The 19893-nt window shown below is 40.4% G+C and overlaps 1 protein-coding gene across 3 annotated transcripts in view; it reads left to right on the top strand.

Annotated features, from left to right (window-relative positions):
• Positions 1–19893, top strand: part of ADD3 (adducin 3) — an 87818-nt gene that overhangs the window by 26093 nt on the left and 41832 nt on the right. For 2 of the 3 annotated variants that reach the window (XM_065746747.1, XM_065746750.1), the window contains exon 2: positions 4098–4142. The exons of the other annotated variant lie outside the window; for it this stretch is intronic. The gene's annotated coding sequence lies outside the window, so the exon portion shown is untranslated. The remainder of the gene's footprint in view (positions 1–4097; positions 4143–19893) is intronic. 3 annotated transcript variants of the gene reach the window in all.

The raw sequence follows: 19893 nt of genomic DNA, 5'->3' as shown, positions 1-19893 counted from the left end.
ATGTTCTGTTCACTCCAAAATGGAACATCCCAAAATTTCCAATCTTGCAATTCAAAGAGTGGTTTCCTTGACTACCGGTGCATTAATCCCTCTGCCATAGATTGTCAACAGCCTCCCACACAAGGAAATTCTTCTAGCGTCTCTGTAGTCAAGTCATTTCTCTGTCTTCTTACCATCCCAAGTTCTTGACTTTGTCTGACACGCTAAACGTGTAAAGTTTTCTGACTTTCATGGGTTTTGTTTGTTTTGTTTTGTTGTGCATTTTTTCCTTCTGATATTAATGCGGTCTCTTCGAAGCACGTTTTGGTTTTGTTCTGTATTTATGATTTGTTCCACTTGCTTTCCTTCAGCTGCAGTGGAAAGAATCAAGTTCAATTGTAGCCCTGATTAAAATCTCGAGTTAATTGAGTTGCAAATTTGTGATGACAGAAATTCATCAGTGTGTTGATGACGTACACCTCCTTGTATTCCTGGTACCTTCCTGAATCCTGATGATGCTGTATGGCTTTACCATTCGTTATGTTCATTTCTTTTTTGATTTCTTCACTGCATGAAGCTCAGCACAGGGTGTAAATTGCTTTTTCCATGATAGAGTGACTTGCTAATTAGCTGTCAAGAAAATTCAGTCCCTCTGTGAGTCCTGTCTTGCCATTCCCTTGGGGTGTCTCTGGTGCATATTCTCCTCATGCCAGAGTCTGAATGCTGGTGGGTTTCCAGTACTAGGAGGGCCATTGCCCATTCCTAGATGTTTTTTATTGGAGCTTCCTTCAGGGACAATTGAGAAAGTTGATAGGCACTGCCAAAATAACTGCAAACTATGAAGCTGGAGAGGAAATCTATTAATTAGACTAACAGGGGGTGTTTTATGGGGTGCAAGGGTTATATGATTAGTAGTAGGGCTTTTTTCCTCCAGTGTTCAAGGTATTTTCATGGCAGTGCTCCTCACTGGCATTGCCAGGGAAAGCTGTGGGATTTAGTCTTTTAACTAATTATACTGAGTTTTGGTTGAGCTTTGGTGTTTCTGGCTAATAGAGGTGTTAATAGTACTCTGGGAAAATCCAACAAAGGAGTAGAAATTGCAGTAAAAATAATAATTGATTAGACAAACACGCTCAATAATTTTCTCTAACCCTTCAGAAGTGTATTCTTATAAAGCCTCTCTGGTGCTGTGTTTTAGTGAAGAAATCTCGTGGCCCTGATGGTGACTGTATGACATTTCTGTATCCTATTATATCATCTATTTTGTATGCTGAGAGCTCAGAGTGGAAAAGATGGAAACACAGTTAGATTGTCACTTGTTTCCAATGAAAAAAATCTGTTTGGTGGAACTGTTTGCATTCCTGTGGTCAGTGGTATAAGGAAATACAATGTTATGAAAAATTCACAATTGTTTCCTTAAGGGCTTTTCTGGAATTGCACAATCTCTTGATGGTTTTGTTTGTGATTTAACAACAACAACAAAAAAAAAAAAGGGGGGGGGGCTCTCCAGTTCAGAACTCAGAATACCCTTAAATATTTACCAGGACTTTGCTTTTTATACTTAAGGTTTGGATTCAAACCAGAAGTGTGTTTTCTTAACATACGCAGATCGGTCATTATGAGCAGCTGAAGATCATTTTTGTTCCAGAGGGTGTTTCTATGGGATATCCCATCAGTTCCTTTACTATCCATCATAGTGATTACTCATGGTTTCTGGAGGCAGCTCTAAAACAATACTTCTGAGTGACTGAGGAAAACTCTCAAATAACCAAGTGGCTTTCACTTAATTTTCAAGAAGTGAAATGGTATCTGACAAACAAATCCCTTTGTCCTGCAGGCTGAAGGCTTATAACATTTAAGTTGTAGTTGTACTTTCTGTATCTTGTCAGGATTTCTGTAATATGCTTCATTTCTGACATATGCATTAATTCATACATATTCCAATTTTTCAAAGCTGCTCAGATTCAATATTTGTCTTATTGCTGCCACATCTTGAGTTAAAGTCAATTTCTCTTCCTAGTTTATTCGTCCAAGAATGTCTTTACATTATTTTCCCTGAGCTGAGAGCTAGTTTTGAGCTGGATATTTACTACGTGACTATTAGTCCTTTTCAGATCTTTTTCACATTCTTGATAACGTCCTTTATCCTTGGTTATTAGATATATGGTTTCATTTAGGCCATAGAGGCATGTAATTAATATTACTGAATAGTGAATGAAGGCTATGTGCAGTACTAAGCTCGTTGAAATCAAGTTTTCTCACCCTGCTGGAGGGTAGAAGGAGAGATCTCAGATCAGTTAAGCTGAATTAGGACATGGCACCAAATGTTGAGGTAACTTCTTCATTGTTTAGTGTTTTTTTTGTTATTGGGCCCTGAGTTCTACAGCACTGGGGAGAGTGTTAAATTTTTATATTGAAGAGTGGTCACCCAGAGCCCTCTAGAAACAGTAACTGCCAACCTGCAAAGCCTACTCTTGGCAATGCTTAAAATAACTGATCAAGGACTTGCATAGAAATAGCGTTCCCTTATCACAGGCAGTGTGAAGTAGGTGAAAAATAAACTATACTCACACTGAGAATAAACAGTCACTTTTAAAGTGTTTAAACTCCTGATGCTGCAGAGTGCTCCAACGCAACATGGCGTGTTGGTGCCAGTGGACATCCTGTTCCCTCCCAACCACTGCTTTCTGAGCTCTGCCATATACGAACGTGCCCCAGCCCTGCAGGGAGCTATTGGCCTGAGGTTATGTTCTTGTTGTGTCTGAAGAGAGGGGAATCATGCTGTGGCTGTGCACCTGTACTGGTGATGCTGAATATAAAGCATCCTTCACCCTGAAGTACATGCTTCTGGAAAATGATGCTGTATTTACTGCAACATTCAATTTTCAACTGAGCAAGGACTTTAACACAATACCTCAGGGAAAATAGACAATTTGAGCACACATGCAATAATATTTGGATTCTCATGGAGAACTTTTGTTTTTTATTTTGGAATATCTTATGAAAATGGTGTTACACGTTAGTTTTGTGTAACTCTATTTACTTTGTGCACATTGATTTTTAAGTCAGTTCTTTGCAGCTGCAACTCAGGCAACATTGAATAATAAAGGTTTTAGTGGTGAAGAATGGGAAACCAGGGTTAGGGTCTATTAAAACATTGAACCTTTAAAGTATTTGTATATGCTGAGAAGACCACAGCAGTATGCTTGAGGATAGTGTATATAAGTTCATGAAAGAGTAACAACAGAGTGCTCATGGTGGTTGAAGTAGCATTAAAACCCAGTGAATACAAAAGGCCACAGTTTGGAAAGAAGCAGCATGAGTCCCTGATGGGTGGATGGAGCTCAGCATTTTCACAATGCATAAAATGTCTACTTTGCAGTGTCTTAAAAAACATATGCCACATGCATTTATTTATTTATTTTTTAATGCATGGATCCATGAATCTGGCCCCTGTCCACCAGGAAATAATTACTTTTCCTCAGAGGAATGGGTGAGGTGATGGAAATGGATTTTCTTGGGTTTGACTGAAGGTGATTTATGCTCAAAGACTGAGAAGACAAAAGATGATAGAAGTGAACAATTGCTGTTTTATTTACACATTTTACTTTCATGTTAAAAGTTGAAGGTGAGAGAGTGTGGTGGGAAGGAGTCAGTGAAAGGCAGTTGTTGCCTTATGAAGTTGTCAGTCTTCAAAGAGAGGTACTCTGTTCCCATTTTTTTTTGCTCCCACTCTGGTCAGTCAGCCCAGCAGTGCAGCAGGAGTCGGACTGCTCTGATGTTCAGCTTCTGCCAGGTGAGGAGAGGAGCTGCAACGGCTGTGCCCTATTGCAAGCATTAAACGGGCAGTTGGATTTTGTTTCTGTTTGCGACCTGGTGTGTGCAAGGCAAAGTGTCTGGATTCCCACCCAGGCACTCCTTGAGGCTTCCTTGTGCTGTGATTTATTTTAATATGAAGAATACATTGTATAGTATCAAAGTAATTCAATGAAATATTCCGAAAAAGGGTTCAAGAAACCTAATGTGTGAATGCTGTCTTAAGTTTTAAGCATATAGCATATTCCAGTAATACGGAAGAGCCTTCCAGAAGTCAGTAATCTCTTTCTTCTGCTTTACAGGTCAACTACGTTAATAGAGCGAGGAGAACTGTGGAAAAAATCAAGGTACCTAAAGCACTTTATTACCTGAATTCTTGGCTGTGTTCTTCCTGGTCCTTCAGTGTAATGATTTTAACTGCGGGTCTGGGAGTTGACTGAGCTTGCAGACTGCCACTTTAAGGTAGCCTTATTAAAGTAGTTGTGGTTTCAGTCTGCACATTTTGTTGTCACTAAGATTGTGTAAAAGAATTCTGTGGGGAAGAAATGGTATAGGTACAGGAGCTTGAGCTGGTGATGTCCACCTGGCAGCTGTGGTGCTCACAGCTGGTGGTAAGCCCAGATGAGCCAAAGCACTGCTTGCAGCTTGGACATTTTTATTTATTTGTCATTTTATTTTGATAAATTGGAAAAGGTTTATCTCCTTTGTGTACCATGCTGTTGTTTTTGTGGGTGTGGATTTTTTTTATTTTTATTTTTTGCGAGGGAAGGGGCATGTAGGAGGGATGGACAGAGCTGTAGCAGATGTTAGTCACTGAACTCCATCTCCCTAAATAAGATCATATGCATGAAGGAGAGATCGCTTTAATAGGAGCGGGTAGAGTACAGCAAAGTTATCTATACCTGTTGATTGTATGTTGAGTTGGAATGTAAGTTTCTACGCACCTTGCAAATGCCACAGTCTGATACAGGCAAGAGTAAGGTTCATGCAGAAGTAATACAGGCAAGAGTAAGGTTCATGCAGAAGTAGTCCCTCAAGCTTTTAACGCAGCTCTTAGAGAATGTTAATATCAAGCATTTGTTTTGGCTTTGTGAAGAGAAAAACAATGGGTGTTTTCGTTTCAATGGTGTCTGCAGATGGTGGGAAGGTGAAAGAAGGGCACAGCAGCCTTCAGCACCCCTAAAAATGGAGGGTGTCTGGCTCCTGCCTGCCAGAAGGCAATTACACTGACATGGCAGGCAGTGCAGTACTTCTCTGCTTAGTTGCTTGCCCAGAACTAGCAATATAGGAAAGAGATCTTGTCCCAGAGTGAAGCAATGGTGTTGGCCATGATGTGTTCAACAGTGCCTTTGTTATCAAGGAGCAGAGTGATTCCTTGTCCATTCAGCTTTGGTTTAGATGCTCTCTTCCCCCTTTAAAGCTGTGTCTTCTACAGTGCCTAGGGCGCTCACTGTGCCAACAGTTCCCTGGGGCTCAGCAGGCCGTGCATCCGTCTGTCTGCTCAGGCTGCACGCAAGGTACTTACTCCCTGCAAGACAGCTGGCAGAAAGTTGGGGAAGGAATTTGTGTGCAACTGGAAAAGTGATAGAAGTGAGTCTCAGACGTTTTTATCTGGCATCTCGTTGCTGAAGGAGAGGTTTCTATCTCTTTGCCCAATTTAGACAGGAGATTTTACTCCAGACATTGTCTTGCTCCCGCCTGTGCAAAACCTGTCATATCCTTTTCCTGACACTTTCTTCCCCGTCAGTTGCTCAAAAAGACTTCAAAAGAGATTTTTCCCTATTGGAAAAGGAACCAGACGTGGCCTTTCTTACTTGCCCTGCATCTGAAACATTGATAAGTAACATGTGGCTGGCTCCAGGCTGCAGACTTTCCCAGCCGTTTAAGAAAACACCGCTAATCGCTCCGTTTTAAAGGAAACCATAGGATCCTTCTCCCTCCTTTGCCATTGCTCATTTGTGTAGTGTATCCCAGGAGCTTTGGTTCCCTTCTGTCCGAAGCTGTCAGGATTCACTAATGTCTTTCTCTGATTCACACATGCCGAAAAGAATTTTTTTATTTTTTTTCATTTTCCAGTGTTGGGAGAGATTCTCTATTCATACATGGTACACGCATGGTACACTGTGCAAGCTTTGACTTTTTTTTCCACAATGCCTTTTGGATTGTCACTGTTTGGAGCATATACTTCAGGAGTGCCCTCACAGAAAGAAAAATATTATTTTTAAAGCTGGAGACTGAGCAAGAGGAGCCTGGAATCCAAATCCACTGTCTTGCATAATTGTTTAAACCTGCTGTGCTGTTTGGCAAAGGCCTGCACTGAAAGGGCTTTTCCATTAACGGAGCTGAGGGTTCATCTTCAAAGAGGAGGGCTGCCTGAGGATGGCCTCTGATCCGTTAAATAAGAACAAGGCTTGCATGAAAGGCAAGGTGGTAGATGCAGAAGAATGTAACCTGAGGGCTCAGGAGTTTGCTCACTCACTCCAGGCCTCTGTATTGCATTATAAAATGGGAGAATGTGGCAGAACTGCAGCCTCTTCTTATTTCCTGTCTTGTTTGAGGATCAGACTGAAAGCAAACGGTTCAAAAATACAATCAGGTGGAAGATTAATGCAAATCTGCGTCCAAATTTCTTGCCTAAATTGATTTACCAAGGAGGGGTGGGGGGGGGGGGAAGTTCAGCCCTGCCCTGAAGTGCAGGAAGGCATTACCCAGAAGCACTGAGCCTGGTTAGATAAAATTCTGCCAACTGTGTTCACCTCACTTCAGCCTGCACTGCTGTTGTCAGGAGGTGCTTGTGAAGCTGTGCGTGTTTATGCTTCTTGAGAACAACAAGTGTTGTCTCCCTTGGATGATGTGTGCTTCTAAGCTCCAGCTGACATTACTAACTTTGCTAGAAATTGAAGTTTTAAACACCTTTCTTGTAGTGCTGAGGAAGAGGTAACAGTAGGGCAGACTGGGGCAGCAACCAAAGTATTTTTTTATCTTACTGATGTGTGAGCTGACCAAGTTTATTGTCTCTGCCCTGCTCAGTGTCAATGGCCTACTCTGCTTACACTCGTGTGCTTCAGGCTCAGTTGCAGGGTGACCGTGTGGCTGCAGGTGAAGGTCGTGCCTCTTGCCTGGCTGCTGTGGTCTTTGTGCTGTGGTGCCCTGGGCCTTTGGAGCCCACATGGGGACGAGGTGGTGCTTGTAGGGCTATTTTAAGTATGCACTTGTGTGCTTTTTTTTCACCCAACACATCTTTCAACACGTCTGTCTCTTACACAAAGTGTAGATCTCTATTTTCCTACCAGCCCTCACCCTTCTAGGCCAGCAATTGCAATGGCCATTGACTCAAAAAACCATTTAAGCTCACTCCTTCCCAGGCTCTAAGGATAGGAAATAAGTATTTACTCCTGGTTATATGCCATTTCAGGCAAGCACAAAAAGCTTGTCCTTCCCCTTGCATCAGTTACCAGCACTGACTGTTTTTTAAGATCTCAGAGGCCTGGGATCCTGCTGAACGTGACTTCCTTAATCCCGTGGAGCTCTGAGCATCATGCACAGCTTTCTTGTTTCAGTCAGCTTTTTAATCTGGACCATTTTAGCTGCCCAGGTACGACTCTTCAAACATCAGAGACTCAGTAGTAACATCTACATGAATAACAAAGCAGGATATGGGATTCAAATGTCTTTCGGCCTCAGATGACCGTTCCCAGTAAATATTCGTGAAAATAAATTGGACTCACAGTCCACTAACAAAAACAAAATTAAGCACGCAGCTCAGCTTCATGCACATTACATGAAATAATGGTGTAATCTGATGCTGTTTTCTGCTGTGAATCAGTTTGAAGTTTTTTTTTTCACTAGCATGAGAAGTTTCAGGTCAAAAAGGTCTCTGAGTCTTCAATTAACCTTCTCACTAAACACTTGTATTGGTGGACAGTAATGTTTGTTCATGCTCCATCTGCACACAGCGTTCTTTCGCACTTCGATTGGAAAAGAATTGTATGCATCATGAAAACAATTGTATTTTTCTGTACTTCTCTGGAACTAGCATTCCTCATTCGTTGGCACGCTTGCCTGTTCAGGTGAAGAAACTTTCTGGAGCTCTTGCTGGGCTGGCTGCAGCCACGAGCTGTGCTGGTGGCTGTGCTGAACCCGGCTGTGTGCTGTGACCGGTTGCATCAAAGCACTGGAGCACTGCCCAGATACTCATAAACAAATGAAATGCAATGTGAGATGTATATTGCGCAAGCATAAAGTAATCAAAGAGAATATAAAAAAGACAAAAGGAGATCCTGTTTGTTTCTACAGTTGTTGCCTTTCTCCTGAAAAAGCACTTCTTTGTACGTACCTCCTGTTGCTTTATTACACGTATGAAAGCGTTGTGTGGTTTAGGTTTGTGAGAAACATTTTTGACATGGGTTGCCATAAAAAAATAGGACCTGGCTCTTTGTGTCTTCAGCACCAAGCCAGTGATTGGCTCAAGTACTTGGTACTTGATTGGTACTTGGATTTGGCTCAAGAGAACCAAAACCAAAGCTGCTCTGGCAGGACTGGACTAAATTTGATCCCTAGCACCATTTTTCTTATCACCATGGAAAACTGGAAGAGGAGAGCTTGGTGGAGGATGAGGAGGCTTTCAAAGTGAAGGAGAAGACACCATCCTGGGATACTGCTAGAATTGCTGCTCTTTCTGTGCTCCATTGTCACAAGGAAGGCTTAACCAAATTCATGCAGCTTTATAAAGTAGCTGATCCCAGGGTTTGTGCAGAATTTCTGTAGGTATTCTGTTCCTGTTATGAATTTAGGAAAAAAGACAACACATCTTTCCATGGCATTTTTTTTTTCATGAAGTTAAAATCCTGAATCATGGGTGCCCTATTTTTCCAGAAGTGCCTGGAAGGTGCTGAAGAGCACCGGATGACTCACCACACTTTTCCCCCTTCCCTTTCCTATGCCACTGTCGTGGAAGCTGTTGTCTGGCAACAGGCAAGTTTCTATACTTCATTCTCTGTCACATTCCTTGGGCTGTGCGATAAAGCAGTGTCATGCTAAGCAGGAGGAGGAAGAGAACAGAATGAATGGAAAGTCTCTGATTGCGGTGGGGTTGGAGGAGCTTGACTGTCATTTCCAAAGGGAATTTTGGGGAGGGAATGCAGCCGAGCAGTGGGAGGGAAGCAGTGGAGCTCTGGATTGCACCAAGCAAAAAAAAATTTGTCTGTTTTCAGCTTTCTCAGTTGACATGAACAGACTGTTAGAAGTTAGTAGTACAGATTGTGTTATCTCATTCCATTAATTATGAATTAACGAAGACCAGCTCTGGAAAAATGAGGTGATGTAATTATTCACTAGCTTACGATATGCTCACTGGATTTTCAGCCATTACTTTAAGATGTTGGAGTTGAAGCTGGAAATGCTCATTTAAAATTTCAGACTGCCATATATTAAATCAATCAAGCTCATAACTAAAAAAAAAAACAGATCTAGTTTAGAATTAAATACTGTTTCCAAAAGGCAAAAATCATTCCATTTTGCCAGCATGAATGAAATTTAAATTTCATTTAAATTTAAATATGTCACCCCACCAGACAGTTTATTTTTTTACTTTGCTCCTTAGTTTAAGGAGTAAGCCCGTGTTTGGTGACTTAAAAATAATGTATCTTTATGAGCATAAAAAGTGTAGCTAGATATGCATCAGTTCATCACTGTGACTTACAGTGGAGATTGTTAGGTTGTTTTTTTCCAGCCCACTCTGGTTTGGCTTTATTCATAAAAGCTGAGTGGAGTGAATGAAAAATGAATGTTTAAAAGTTGAACTTTTTCCAAAACAACTATAAGCCTCAGAACTCCCATCCACTCAATACTCATTTAATAATTTCAACAACATCCTGTCTTTTTAGGATTATTCTTTTCCCTTCACGCATTGGGTTGTATTTAGTAATGGTGATCTCCTTAGAATATGTTGATATTTAGAAAGTCAGTTTAATAAATATAAAGCTTTTTGTTTCCCCTCTGCTGAAGCTGAGCTTATTTCCTCACATTTCAGCTGTAGTAACACAATGACTTTGTCATTCTGCTAATAGAGCAGTGATTCTTCACAGAGATGATAGTGTGTTTAACTTTGTTAAACAACAAACTAGTTTTAAGATTTGGTTCAGTTGTGTATCTTGATATGTCAGGTTAAAACAGTCAAGTGGTTTGCAGCTCTTAATTCTGCTCCTAAAGGGCCTGTGCTGTCAGCTGAGTTTTGCCACAGTTGTAGTCTCTGCTTGTTATCAGCATGAGGTGCTAGGAAGTGGGATTTGTGTCCTATCATTTTTAAGCTGGTGAGAGTCTTGGTGAAGGGGGGAGGAAGGAGGGGAAAAAATGCCTCTACTGTAAAGTAAGGGTGAGTCCAATTTCTTTACATCCTGTCTGCAATGGAGAGTCATTTTCAGTGGTCAAGATTTGCTGCTGTTGCCTGGTGTCAGCACCTCAACATAGAGAGGCACACACAGGGTTCCATGGCAAACTGTTCAGTGTGAAGTTTATCTGTACAGGTATTGGGAGTTAACTGGAAGTAGATGCATTGATTTTGAAGTGTAATTTATCCATGTATCTAAATTAATGTTAGCACAACCACACAAATTGGCAAATGATGATTGCTGAATCAAATCTATTTATCATCAGCTTAGTCCTTCTTTAACTGTAAAGATATGGAGAGAATCCTTATACTTGGTATAGGGTGTAAATTTAGGATGAATTAATTCAAAGCAGGAGTTTGAGTTAGGGTTGAGTTTGCATGGCTGAACTGAAAGTTCACTGGTAACATCTGAAGCAGGGAACTGAACACTGCAGCTCCCGTGGCAGCCTCCTTCCTTTGCTAATGTCAGAAAGTATTTTTCATTGGTTTGCTCAAACTACTTGAAACCTTTTAAAGGCACTTCCATACCTGATGCATGCATTTCTCTGCCCTCATAGGTCTTTCAGATTAAAACTCAAGAGTGAGAGTTGATAAGAGGTACAGATTCTTTGGTTAGTTATGTGTGGTGTTGAGATTTTCACATAATGAATACAAGACACTGTAGCTACTTAAATGGTGCAGGCACTTTGTGGATGGACCTATCAGTGCAAAGAGGTGAATCCAGTGCTGATAATATTAGTAGATGGAAGTGCTTCAGCTGATTGGTGTTATTTTGAATTTTATTTTATTAACTTGTCATTTTCAGTAAGCTGTTAAAGTCAATACAGTCTTCTTTTGGGTTTTCTTAGAATTAAAGACTGTGCATTAAGGTATTTTCATGAATTTATTTCATCGAGATCTTGGTAGTTCTAGTAAAAGTGACCTCAGCACCTTTAAAATGAACACAACAGCAATTGTTCCTACAAAGCAGAAATACACAGGAAAGCATTTAGTATGTCCTTTTTGTCAGTGGCAGTTTCATCCTTCAGTGACCATAGCTAAATTTCACATCTTATGATTAGCATGCTTATCCATAAACACTTGGATCATTGCAAAAACTCTCTGGTAAGGGTATCTCACTTAGTCCCTAGCCATTGAGCTTGAGCTCATAATTTACAGAAATGCAGCTGGAATCATGTAATGATAATGACTTTAAATTAGTATTTACATTAATTGTGGCAAGGGTAAAGAGGTTCTGGACTAAACTGGGGCTTTGAAAATTGGATGTTTCCACTAGTAGACAGATTTATTGCAAAAACAACTCAACCTATGGCTGAAGTGGCTCCCTGCAGCTTTTTGCCACTTACACCCCAGTGCTTCTCTTTTGCATGGCAGTTACAATTAACATATGTAAATGGGACAAAAAACTTAGGCAGAAGCAGAGTAACTGGCAAATCACATCCCATTTAAGGACAGGTCAGACTGCAGTGGGTGAGCTGGTTATCAGATGTACTTGGAAAAAGTACTGTGGCTGCCATGATCGTAGGCCTGAGATCTTCTGCTTAGATGCTTTGCTTTTCAAGTTCTGGGAAGGAGCCAGGGACAAGCAGTGCAGGACAGAGTTCCAAAGGCAGAATGTTAATGACAGGAGGTAGGAGACTTTGGTGAAGTGATCTGAGATGTTGGGAGTAGGAGGAAAAAGTTTTGCAATGAACAGATTGAAGAGGAAGGATGACCTTGCACTAAACCAACAGGGAACCAGCAAAAGGCAGTTGACAATACAAAGGCTTGCAGACAAATTTTCAAGTTCCAGGGAGAGGGGAAGGCAGCTGTTGAGTTTGGTGTGTCCTGTCTTCTAAGAGTGAAGTCATAAATAATACTTCAACAGAAAAGATCCAAATTATCAAAAATCAGCAGGGACAGGACAAATAATAGGCCTGACAAAGGGAATGGAAGAGTCTGCAGGTACACCAAATACATGCTTGCTTCTACCTGAAGTTTTATAAAATGCCAGTGGGAAGAAAAAAATGGTGATGTGTGTCTTTCAGTGAGGTCATACATTTGTTAGAACTTGGTGGTCAGAAGAAATGTCATAACTTCAAGGCAGAGGTGATGGTGTTGATAAGTTGTGGACACTGAAGAAAACTGAGATGGAAGAGAAGGATATATTTCATTTCAGTCATCACTTAAATTTCTTATTCTGTACAATGAAAAATACCAGTATTGCAATACCTATCGCTCACTGAGAACAAAGAGAAAAACGTTTTGGACCAAAGAGGTGCTCTAGGGTGCAGCCAGTAAAAGAACCCACAGGATGGGGAGCAGCTTGAGCTGATCCTGACCTGTATGCAGAGTACGGTTTGAAACCTTAGTACACCATTGTATCTGTAGCCATAATATATTGAAATTTGAGATCTTTTCAGAAATAGCCAGAAAGTTCTCTATAGTAGAGTTTTGAAAAGAAGTGCTATGTGAAAATGAGGAAGCTTGTTGTAAGGAAAATGAACCTTGCAGCTCTTTAAAGACCTCACATGAAAAGCTGGATAAAATATATACCATATATCAAATACAACATATTCATTTCTCTTGCTCTTAAGAGGCAAGGAAGTTTTTATAGCAGAGTTAAGGAATTTATTAGAAACAAGGAGATGTTTTTCAAAAGTTGAAGTTGCATCCAAACAAAGAAAATAGGCAGGGAAAAAAAAACATCTTACAAATTAAATTTTAAAGTATAATGAGTCTGGACAAAATATATTCTGAGGAAAAAAAATCACTAAAGACACGAGAGCCTATGATAAATCATTTATATTGAATCATTTTGAATGCATCAGAAATAGAAATCCTGCCAGACAGACTGGAGAGCTGATAGATGGCCCAAGTGTGAAAGCCTTGGAGAAGATAAGGCATAGAATGAAAGCTGCATGATTTATATCCAAGTTGACTTTCCTGAGAGGTCTTCGTGCAGAAACTTCACGGGTGAATCTTGAGAACGAGTTTCATTCTGAAATGCTGATAAATGCATATGAAAATGGTACTGTATCAACTGTGATCTGTTCCTTAAAATTAGGATCAGAGGCATGAAAATAGGCAAACACAATGTCAGTATCTTAAAAGCATTCCAGAAATAGTCAGGGTATACAGGCAAGTTGCTGTGTCATTAAAGACAAATAGAGATTACAGAATTGGTAAATCCATGGGCTTACATCACTTACAGTTTGGGAAAAGGGAATAGATGGATACTCTTTAAGCTTACAGGAGACGTGCTGGTTGCTGGGTCTCTTCCACTCCTTCAGCTTGTAGAATTGAAGTCATCAGTATCGTAAATGCAAAAAAGCAATTATTTGTTCTGCAATCACGTATCTCTGTGAAGATTGTATGAACTCGATGACCAGAGATGATACACCATACTGCAGCGTACTTTTTTGTAGAATGTGTGGATGTCAATAAACAATTAGATCATAAGAAATAGTGGACTGAAATGAGCTGTGTTATATTGGGCGCATTAAGTCCTGTATGTGGTTGAAATCTGTGACTGCTGACCTATATTTAGATGTTAATGTTGAATTTTGGTCAAGTCCCAACCACAAGATGTAGGTAAAACTTGCTTTTGTGGCAAGTGGTGGATGTGGTGTGGTCAGTAGAGAAATATTCCAAGGCTTTCTGCTGTCTTCAGATGTGATTGGCATGAGTCAGGCAGGGTGTTTTTTGTTTTGTTTTAATTGCTGATGCTTGCTTCTTGGTAAGGGGATACAAACCAAAGAAGGGATAGTGTCTTCTTTGTGTCTAGTGCAAAGGTTCAAGAAAAAGGACTAATTCTGGGTATGTACTGGATCTTCCATGGATGCAGCCTCTCTAATATGTCTAACCTTTCATATAGACTGAATGCATTTAAATTTTTTTCCATGTAAAAAGTTTGTACCAGATAGTTCTCTGATAGTTCAGAATATGTATATGAATTCATAAACAGAAAGAAAAAATCCTCATTTAATGAGCTTTACATTTTCTGTAAAAGAGAAAAATACCTGATTAAACTGAAGAGACGTTTTGATAGGATTGTTCCAATGACATCTCCTTTGAAAGAGTAAACAGTTGCACAAAGCATCAAGGCTGTCTCCTGTGGGGATTTTTTTTCAGTTATTTACCACCTAAGCAGGAAGGATTTGCATTTCACTGACTGTAGATAAAGTGCTGATGACCTGTGGATATTTAAAAAATTATTAACTGAAAAAGGCTCTCACTGATCTATATTGATCTATATAAAATGGCAATACCATAATGATGGCAAGGTGGCTTTGAAGTAAAACAGGTTGCTAAAACAGAAGAAATGCTCTCTCCTCCATTGCTTGGCTATGTACTATTTTTGTACCAAGGAATTGTAAAATGGGGAAAAATCACAGAAGAGATCATGTTCCTCCCACTGAAGCATTTTCTTTGACCAAATCTGGTTTTCAGGATGTGGGAGAAGTACTGTAGATACGTTTCTGCTGCCCTTTAAAACCATAAATCATCAAGTTTGAGCCATTGTTTTCCTTCACACATTGTGTCATATGGAAGAAAGCATATGTTTGTAGGTGGGCACTGATAAACTTCCATGCTTCAGAGAAGTATTCAGAAATCCTTTCATCTTCACTATAATTTATAACGTTCCATGCTTGCCATTAATCATACCAATTCAGCCCAATATATCTAAGCTGTGGTCTAAGGGCTTGGGTTTAAGTTAGCTTTTACCAAACAGTGTATCAGGATGTTTGTAATGGGTTGATGGATGTTTGGGTTTGTTGTTGCTTTAACTTGGCTTTCACCATTACCTTTCAAAGGATTTCTGGTACAGACAAGCACTTTGCTTATTTACGTGCCATACTAACAGTGAAATGCAAAGATTTTAACACCATGTTGAGGTCCAGTGGTGCAAGCTGTGTAATGCATTTGCTAACTTTTTGGCTCATTTATTCTCTCATGAGAGTAATACTATAATAAAGAAAACTCAGTCTTAAGGATGTACGCTAGCTTCAAACATTTATGGGGAAAGAGAAGAAAAGTCTTACAATTGCTTTAAAAATCTTTTTGGAACTCGTTAGGCATCATTTCCTCCTAAGCTTACTTGCTCTACAGTATTCTTCATGGAAATATATGTTTATTTTACTAGGAAAATTTATTTTAACCGCAAAAACAATACAGCTTCAATTATTGTTTCCCTATCCTTCCTCCTCTTACCTTTCTTCCTGCTCTCTTCCCTGCTTGTTGACATCATTTGTGACTTCTTAAGCTTCTTAAGGAGTCAGATGTATTTTCATTTAGTGCCTGTTATGTTAGCAGCTCCTGCACTTGATATTCTGAAAGCCTGTTTCTGCTGGTGACATTTTCTCACAGCATATTTTAGTTGTACGTCTACATTCACACCACCATTGCTGATCTCGGTATTCACTTGGTAGCTGCTGTGCACTTGTTTTATATTGCTTTGTGTCGCAGTGCAGAGAATCAGTAAGTAATGGGGCTCCTTGAGTGGATCAATACCCCCTGAACTTAGTGAGAAGCATGAAAAAACACATGCCAAAATGTACTGCCTGTGCTGCTGTGTGAATTGCAAGAATTTAATGAGTAAGTTCTTGTTTTAAAATCCACCATTTGTAGTTGCAGTCTTTTTTTTTTTTTTTTTTCCTGGTATTTAACTAAGCAATCTCTTCTTGCTACATATTTCCTGTCTTGCATGTACCCTGCTGGTGTGTTAGAGCAGACTCATCTTGCATAACTTGGGATGGCAGCAATATGGATGTCAACTTGTGAGTTCCGTGCTTCTGTTATAATTTGTGTCTAGTCAGTACAGCCAGCAAAGTCTAGAAAATGATTCACTGCAGCCTGAAGGAAGGCTTAGACAAGTAATTCAAGTGTTTGTAAACATCTAAACTTAAGCAGAAAGAATCCCTCTCTAGGACTTTGTGAATTTGTGAACACGACAGTGTTAGGTTTCTGTAGTTCGTGCATCATGTGAATGATGAATGAGAACTCGATTACTTCAGGATCTGGGAATTTTCCTTTCAGACCAGGAACTTTTAGTCACTGGGCAACTTTGTTTCTGATTTTAATTCAGAAGAGAGGTAAAAATTAAATCATCGCCAGTGACTCTTGAGTTGTTACTGATAAATGTGAGGTGAGGTAATTCACCTGGCAAAGTCAGTCCTCATCCTCGGCCCCTATGTGGTGTAGATATTTCTAGGCACCATTGAGCACATCCTATACTTGAGTAATGTACAAGGCACACATCTGGTTCATATGAGTGCATTCGCAGCATGAGTAGCTGTAGCTTCCTCATGCTGCGACTGACTGGGAAAGCCATGGATTTTCTAAACACCTTTCACATTCTTTCCCTGTGAAATCCTTGGTGTGCAGCACATCTGGGCGTTGTGCACCACTTTAGACCCCACAGCTACAGGCACCCTTGGGTATCTTTTGGGATATGAGTTGTGTGCAGGCTTGGAGCCTGCACTGCATCTAAATTTCAGCCTTAGTCACTCTAGTCTGAAACATCACACTTCATTTCAACTAAATTTTTATTTCTGAGAGACATCTTACATGCTTTTTAGCAATGTGCGTGTAGGTCCTGTCTGAGAATAGAGCAGGCAGTGAGCGGTCACACTGGGTTGGCCCCTGTGTCTGTGCCCTCCTCCAGCCCCATGCCAAAGCACTCAGGTTCCTAACGCTGGACTGACAGTGGGGAGAGGAAGCGACTCAATTCCTCCCTGTGCACACAGCTGGGCAGCAGCGGATGGAATTATTGCTGATATATGCTGCCTGCGTTGTCCTTCCTGTGTCACTTCCTTTGCAGCTGTGAAAGGCCGGTTCTGTAGACTTTGAAAACAACACAGACCTTGGTGGTAGTGATGTGAAGGTGTTGAAATGTGTGTTCTTATTTGGGTTCGGTTGTGAAATACCATCAGTATCCAAATTCTGACTGCACCTTCCAAAAATCATTTCTGAACGTGGACTTCCAGCTTGAAACTTCTCTTCAGAGAGTTTTGGCTTTTTGAGCACAAGATGTAGTGCTGTCTGAAATGAAGCAACCGAGGAGTTTTCAGTTGAGTGCTGAAACTAATCAGTTCTTAAAATGCCTGTCTTCCACCTAGAGTCCTAGAGCTAATACATCAAATGGACTGACGCTGCTGTGTCTGAATGTGAGACAGTCAAAACTGCTGAAAGTCATGTTGCAGGCCAGCAGCTATGGGAAATTTATCACGGGGCTGGAAAATACACATGTTATCAGCAGTGCTGCACATCTGCCTGAAGGCTTCACCCAGCCTGTAACAATTCAAAAACAAACCACCCATCACAAATCAAAGAACACTGTGAGAAGGAATTTTCTGAACACCAGCATGCCAGAAGCTGCAGCATGTTGGTTTTAGTTCTAACGCAAGTGGAAAAACGTGTAGTATCTATTGTTGAAGATAACATTTTGGTAGCTGCCATGCTGTAAATCCCAGAGATAATTTTCCTCTTGTTTTTTTTTAAACTTTTCTAAATGCACTTGTGCTTTATGGAAATGTTTAGGCCTCCCTTATTAGCAAACTTATTTTTTGGTATGCAATTTACCCAAGAGAACATCAATAAGCTCCAATAACAAAAGCACTTTTGCCTAAATAACTGGGATTTTACTGAGATATGATAATCACGTCATAAATTTATAGAGCATGATATAAAAAATGAACTATTTGTTTAAACAAATGCTAGAGAAACGTGTTCTTTTTCACTTTAGACCTGATAAAAAAAAAAAGAAACCTAAATAAATGAAGCTGAGTATGCAGAAAATATCCTTAAAAAGCTTGTGCTATGCAATTACTCATGCCACAAGATGAGTATTTCAAAGGTCCCACTGAAACCAGGGCTGTTATTTGTGGAAACAAGATGTTGTGTGGTGTGAGGAAGGGTTGACAGACCAAGATCTTAAAATTAAAAGAATAAAAATACAATTTAAGAAGTTGCACAACTCTTGCAAGGAGCCAGGCGCCCAGTCATGGTACCCACATCAGCCAAACTCGCAGAGGCTGTCAGGAGATCTGTGGGACTGCACTTCACTTGCAACAAACATTGTGGTGTGTGTCTTAGTTTAGCCTCTCATGCTATTGCTAATTATGACCTGTCATGACTAATGCTGTGCAAGGAGGCAGCACACCAAGCCGAGCTCATGCAGGAGGCGGGAAGTTGAGCTGTAGTAACTTGACTGTAAATCTGAGTCCAAGAGTGCTCAAGCCATGGTTGCTACTTTAGAGTGTAAGGCTGGGTCTTACAAAGTTTTCTGGCCTTTACAGCTAAGCAGAAGTTAACTGCTATGTAAGTCATATTCATATATATATAAATGTGTGTGTGTATATATACGCATGCATGCTTATATTGTAAATATATATATGCAGCAGAGGCACCCTGTCCAATCTCTGTCATACTAGGCACTTTTTTGGCAGGTGATAGGAGTTATGGAAACAATTAAAATTCCTGAGCAAGGTTGGATTACTTAACTTGTTTGGAAGAGTGGGTGGGTGGAGGGGGAAGGGAAGACGGATCTGTACTTCAAAACAAAAGTGTGAAAGGGTTTAGAAGTGTTTTCACCAGGAGATCTTATGTCAATACGTGTTTTGACAGAAAGGTCCGAGCATCAGGAACACAGCTCTGAGTTTTACACTGTGTTATATCTGAATAGTAAATATTTAAGAAATTAAAGCACTGCACTTGTTTTTATGGCCAGTAACACATCTGTGTCCAGTTCCAGGCACTATGCAATGTGTGAAACAGCGCTTTTAGTTTCCCCTCCAGTGTGAGGGCTGCTGAAACAAGGGCTGGAGATCCTTTGGTTGGTTTCTGCTCTGGCTTTGTGCCCTGTCTTTCCAAATGCACTTTAATCTTGTGCTTTTCTGTCTGAGAGATTAGAAGTGTCAAAAAAAAAAGAGTTTTAAGAACAGATAGAGTAGATGGGCAATGTAAGTTTATCTTACAGAGAATATCTTGATCTGGAGAGTCTGCGGCAAATACTTCGCCTGTGGGTTACGTGACAGGTTGGCGGCATGATGCAAACTGTGAAGGAGTTCATGTTTGTGAATGGCTTTTTTTCCCATCCACGAGTAAACTTGAACACTCTGTAGGGGAGGATTTCTCTGGAAGTGCCTCATCTGATAGTATCTTTTAAAATGATGGGGAGGTGTGGCATGGCATGTGGTACCTCCTGCAGGGAGGAGCAGTATCAGCAACAAGTCATGGCTCTAGGACAAGGACAAACTACACCAAACCCAGCACTTGTTGGGAGGAGTCTGTGTGTTTGGGTCTGAACATCGGTTGGGTTGGGTTGGGTTTGGTTTGGGGGCTTTTTTGCTAGTGACTGTGAGCTGGGAAGTGTTCTGTCAGTTGTGGTGAAACACTCACTGACCATTTTTTAACCTTAATGATGACTGCATGTCTCAGAATGTTGCAACTTCAGTATTTTGATCAACTACCTGACTTGCCACATTACATGAAATTAATACACGTTTCAGATTGTTCTGTGTGTAACCTGCATGCTGTAGCTGACTAATCAAATACATGATTTGTCAGTGCTAGTGCTCAAGCCATCATTGCATGAGCTATGTGTAAGAGTGCGTTCATTCAATAAAAAATAAAAGGAGCATTTAAAGAGTCTTTTATTCCTGCCATAAAGATGCTTTGTGCTATTGCTGTTGTGCGTTTGACAGAACAGTCGGGGATGGAAGCTGCAG

The sequence above is a fragment of the Cyrtonyx montezumae genome, unplaced genomic scaffold (genome assembly GCF_038088225.1).
Source record: "Cyrtonyx montezumae isolate F1298 unplaced genomic scaffold, pur_monq_1.0 scaffold_4, whole genome shotgun sequence".
Lineage (NCBI taxonomy): Eukaryota > Metazoa > Chordata > Aves > Galliformes > Odontophoridae > Cyrtonyx > Cyrtonyx montezumae.
This window is presented reverse-complemented; position numbering and strand designations above follow the sequence as displayed.